This window comes from Varanus komodoensis, unplaced genomic scaffold (genome assembly GCF_004798865.1).
Source record: "Varanus komodoensis strain SLA01 unplaced genomic scaffold, ASM479886v1 scaffold40, whole genome shotgun sequence".
In the NCBI taxonomy this organism is placed as follows: Eukaryota; Metazoa; Chordata; class Lepidosauria; order Squamata; family Varanidae; genus Varanus; species Varanus komodoensis.
Genome location: NW_025335942.1, coordinates 4,908,502 through 4,913,610, shown reverse-complemented (window position 1 = coordinate 4,913,610; position 5,109 = coordinate 4,908,502). Strand labels below are relative to the sequence as shown.

Here is a 5,109-nt window from a genome sequence, read left to right as displayed (position 1 = left end):
TGTGGTATAGTATGTTTCTAAAGTGCATTTACTTTGCTCTACAAGTTCAGCTTCAGAGGTGCCCACCTATATTTATTTCACACAATCTCATAAAAAAAACTTGTCAAAGTTTGACTTAAGCTACTGAAATACAGTGGGGTATGAGGATTTTGGTTTGTAGGGGGGAACCTGCCCAATTTCCTTCGCTTGGTTTTGTAGGCTCTGGATCACTTTTTCTTTGCTTCCACTGAGAGATCAAGTGGGTGTCTGGTAAGAAATAAATCCAAATGACTCCGATTGCCTGCAGAACTTCTGGGCAAACAAAGATCTGCTTCTATACATGTAACTCGCAGACTTTGCCCATTTTGCAGACTTTGAGCAAAGAATCGCATCGGTCACCCATGGAAGGGACTGCTAGCATTCCCAAGCGTTCACAGACTTGGCCTCGACTCCGCTTGCTTCCTGGCCAGGGCTGAGCATGGAAAAGAAGTCTGGTGAGCACCAGAGGGCCAGATTTCAGCTGAATCTTCACAACCTTGGAATAAATATTCCCAAATAAACAATATTTTATTTATTTATTTATTTATTTATTAAAACATTTTTATGCCGCCCCATTCGCCGAAGCCTCGGGGCGGCTTACAACAATAAATTAAAATATCATAAATAACATTTTAAAATATAAAATATGGTCTGGGGGGCACCAACACTGTCAGTTGGCTGATACATTGTGTGAGATTCTGACTCCAAGAGGCAACAATACAGAATGAGGAATGATCTAAACATTATAAAGTGATGATGAGCAGAGCACTTTCAAAAATATCAAGTACCCAGGCAGTCTCTCCCTCCATGTTTTCAGTGTGCTACCTTTCCTGTGTATGGATGTGTGTGTGTGTGTACACAGCCACACACCAGAAGTAAAGTGCCCCTGAAGAGTGTTGGCATATGTTGACCATTGTGCTTAAATGGAGCCAAGGTGTGCTGCAGGCCAGAAAAGGTTCCCCAGCCTCGGATGATAATATCTCGGATGAAACGAAGGGAGTCTGCAAGGATGATGAATGGAAGTCATCACGAATGAAGAATGGAAGATGCCATGAATGGGAGTCATTATGATGACAAGAATACAGAAAGGCATTTTTCATATGCAATGAACCTGACTGACCAGTATTATACATATGTAATGTATGCATTATTTTCATCTTTATACGGAAGCTTAGTACTAAAGGGAACCTTAGCCGGAGCTTCCAAATTCAGAGGGCCAAATCATGATCATTGTGATCAGGGGAGTGTGTCTTTATTGCTCCAGACCATCCGAAGTACGTCGCACATGATACATCTCTGAACTGCACAACAGCCCTGTGAGGGATACTGGTTATTCCTACCTTGCGAGTGGAAGAGAAAACATGGAGAGTGAGTGGCTTATCTAAGTCCCACTGGTGAGATCATCGAAAGAGCTGAACCAGGGGTTTGCTTTGCCACAGCTCAGAGCTGCAGCCAACACTGAACACTCTTCTATCATGTGCTTTTTTTATAGCTCTTGTCCTATCCCAGAGGTGTGTGGTCCCTGGCTAGTCCTTTGGATTTGGCATCCCGGGGTCTTCAGTTACTTCAGGGGTGGGGCTCAGGTGCCAAGCCTTGTTCCCTGCAGGTTTTCCTGTTCTCTCTGATCCGAGGTCCCAGTGGGTGTCCAGGTGGCCGGCACAGAGCCGGCTTGGGAAAGAAGGTTGACCTTCCTAGGGCTAGCGAAGTAGCAGTGAGACCATTTAATTAGGCCAATGCTTGGAAGAAGAGCCGTTCTCCTCTGTGCTGCTCAGGTAACTTCAGACTGAGTGTGTCTCGGGTGGCGGGGAACTTGGGGGTGAGACAAGCCCCTCTTGGCACCGGGACGAATGGCTGCTTCCCCTGGCGAGGGCTGAGTCCCCTTCTCCAAGTGGAGAGCAGGTGCGAAGCGCCATCCATGGTTCTTGCAGCAGGCAGAAAGAATAAAAAAGGGAGCGGCGGGACAGGGCCATGCAGCTTTATTGCATTATGGGATGGAGCCACGGCCCCAGGACAGCACTGATCCTGCCCCCGAACCTTGCCCTGCCCCTTGTTTTATGTCCTGCACAGGAGAGTGGTTCCTTCTACGGGAAGAGACATACCTCCAAAGCAAAGAAAGCATGTGGCATGGAGCTGCGGCAGGTAACAGTAGCTTGGTTCTTCTGTGAAAAGGTTTTGGAGCAGGTGTGTAGCATTGGCCAAACTCAAGACTTTTCCTGCCAAGCTTTTCCCCATGCTAAATCCTCTCCCCCCCCGCCCACTCTCTCTGTCACATGCACACACAGAGAGAGTGGCCTCCCCATGGCCGGATCCGGAACACATGTTGCTGAGGACACACATTTGATCAAAACCTGAACCGACCCAAAGGGGTTAAGCCTCTCTAAAGCTCTCTCCCACCGTCTCACAGTCTCTCTAACACTCCTCTCCCACAATCCCTCCATGTGCTCCAGGGCCTTGTTACACAAACCAGTCCCTCCTGCAGTATCCCGGGGTTCGTACACAGGCCCAGGGGCCTCACGCCTACCTGCCTGCTCATCCCCAAGGGCTGAGACAGAAAGAGACTGGTTTGCCAGACAGGGCCAGGGACGCTGCCACCCGCCGTTCGTGCAGCCCAGCCTTGGAATAGTTCCAGAGCGATCCATTGTGCAGGTCACTAAAACAGCACGTGCAGAAGCAGTGCAATTCAGTCGTACTAAATGCACGCGGAAGCAAAGGGCAACACACGGAGAGGGACCTCACCAGCCCCATTCCCAGCCCCTTGCTGCCTTGCTCTGCCCCTCAGACCTTCGGGGTGAGGCAGGCCAAGGGACTAACGAGCCATGCTGTCGGTGCAGAACGAGCGGGGGGAATATTCGACGGGAACCTGCTGTGCGAATGGGGGCGCTCCGGAGCGGCATCTCTGGAGAGCTGCATTGCAGCTGGAGGGGGAAAGCGGCGTCTCCACAGTCCCGTGTCTTTTGTGTTCCTTTGATAAGCTGGAGAGTATGTGACATCCGGCAAGTTCTGCAGCCTGAGCAATATGCTTTTTGTCGGACAGTTGGTGGCAGCATTGACTTCTTTCTTGGTGCGCATCACAGATTCTCAGCCTAAGAACTCCAAGGAGGAAGAAAACTGGCTAGATGCCGCCCAGCCCAGGTGCTCTTACTTCCTGGGCAGCACAAGAGTTGTTCAGGACTTCTTTTTCCTGCACTGCCATTGCGAATGTGAGAAGCTCAGAGCGTGGCTCTTTCCTACACTCCCAAACTGGGAATTTCCTGGACTGGGTTCACCTTGGCACAGGAAGAAGCCACAGGCCCAGCTCCTGCTGCTGGGTTTGGGCCTCCTTCCATGAGCTGGAGGTGCAGGTTGGGCAATTTTACCCGGTCTTCCTGAGGAATATATAGCAAGTGATTCTTGATTTGGCCTTGTGGGTTTTGGAAGTTACATAGCAGGGTTTAGCACTGTTTAGCCGGCGAGTGGGAAAACTCACCTCCCAGTCACCCTCAGCAGCGGGTTGGTGGGCCAATCAACAGCTGATTGCTAGCACCATCAGCCAGCAGAGGTTGATCTTGCATGAAGCTCTGTTGGCCAGATTAGTTTATGATGCTCATTCGCCTGCGCTGCGTGAGATTTGGCTACAAAGGCTTCCTTCGGTGCACATGGGTTCTCTGCCTAGATGGAGCCATTGTCCAGGGACACAACTAGACTACGGTGCCATTGTGAAGGGCAGCCTATTTATGGGAACAGAAGGCCTGCTAGATCGTTGAGGGACACTGTCCCTCTTGTAAAGAAAGGGCTCAGCTCTCACACATCACAGTTTGCTCAGACAAAGTCCCCTGATCCTCAGGAGGAGGTAGAAGGACAAAAGTGGGCAGAGGACTTGGATGTTTTGAGTGACCTAGTGAAGGTTCTTGGGCAGGTATGGGAACCAGCCACCTTAAAAGGGCAGGAAGAGTTTTCAGAGCTGGTTGAGGAGGAGAGGGAGGGAGTTCCTTGGCCCAGTAAGGAGATGACAGGCGAAGCAAGCAGGCCAGTTGGGAAGTGCCCAGCGTTCCCACCAGCTAGCCCTCAAGAGCCATCCTGAGGGTGGGGATGCGTTCGAAACATACTGCACTCGGCCGCTGTGGTGGCATTTACAGCAAACTGAAGGCAAACAAGCAGGCTGCCCATGCTGCAGTGACCACCACGCACAAACCCATCAAGTCCTTGGACTTGGAACAGACTCTACAGTTGCTCGCACCGCACGGCCATTGGCTGAGAAAGTGGAGAAGGAGAATCGCAGCATAGTTTGCGTGCCAACCTCTTTCCGGCACGTCCGTTGATCCTGCAGAATGGCTTCCCCTGAGGTCACCTTGATAGACGCCCCCACTTGAGCATTGCCATTGATGGGGCAGATGAAGTTGACCTGGACCTCGGTCCTCTCAAAAGAGGAAGGGGTGGCCTGACTCAGGAGAAGGTGGCCACTGGCTTCGGCAAAGGCTTCGCAGGCACTGCTGATTACAGGAAAATGCTGGAATGCCTCGGAGGGCAGTAGAAGAAAGGGGTTCCCATTGACATCATCCCAATTGCCTGTGTGCCAACGGGCAGAACTTTGGCCAGGTGGTCTGGTGGTGTTGCAGATGGGTGGCTATCAATATACCTGGGCCTGTAAGGGGAACTTTATAGTGGACGGGGCATTTAATAAATGGCAATCAGTATGGCAATCAAGATGATCCCAAGAGCGGTGGAAACGGGTATCAATGTCAACATGGCAGTGCGAGTTTACTTTGGCGTGGAAGTTGGCTGTGTCAGTGAGAAACCAGTCCATCAACCACACTCAGCTCCTTCAGCCTCTTGCATACAGTTTAACATCATGGTGCCAACCTCATATCCTGCCTTAAAATGTGTTCATTAAATGGAACTCCAGCGGGTTTTCAATAATACTGAAAGCAGATGGTACCTCAAAGTCTATATTTAAAACTTTGTGTAATCTTTCTTAAAGCTTCCAAGCATCTTCATCATTTTAAATTGTTTCCATGTCATTTCTCGAGAAAATATTTACTAAAAAGGATATTTTGTACGAAACTTGACCCATCTGCCTTTTTGGAGTGTGTCTGTGAGAAAGAAATAGTAAGC

General features: G+C 50.0%; 1 pseudogene; it reads left to right on the top strand.

The window, feature by feature from the left end:
* The first annotated feature begins 2,142 nt into the window (after positions 1-2,142).
* On the top strand, positions 2,143-4,888 carry LOC123029648 (annotated as a pseudogene).
* Positions 4,889-5,109: the final 221 nt, after the last annotated feature.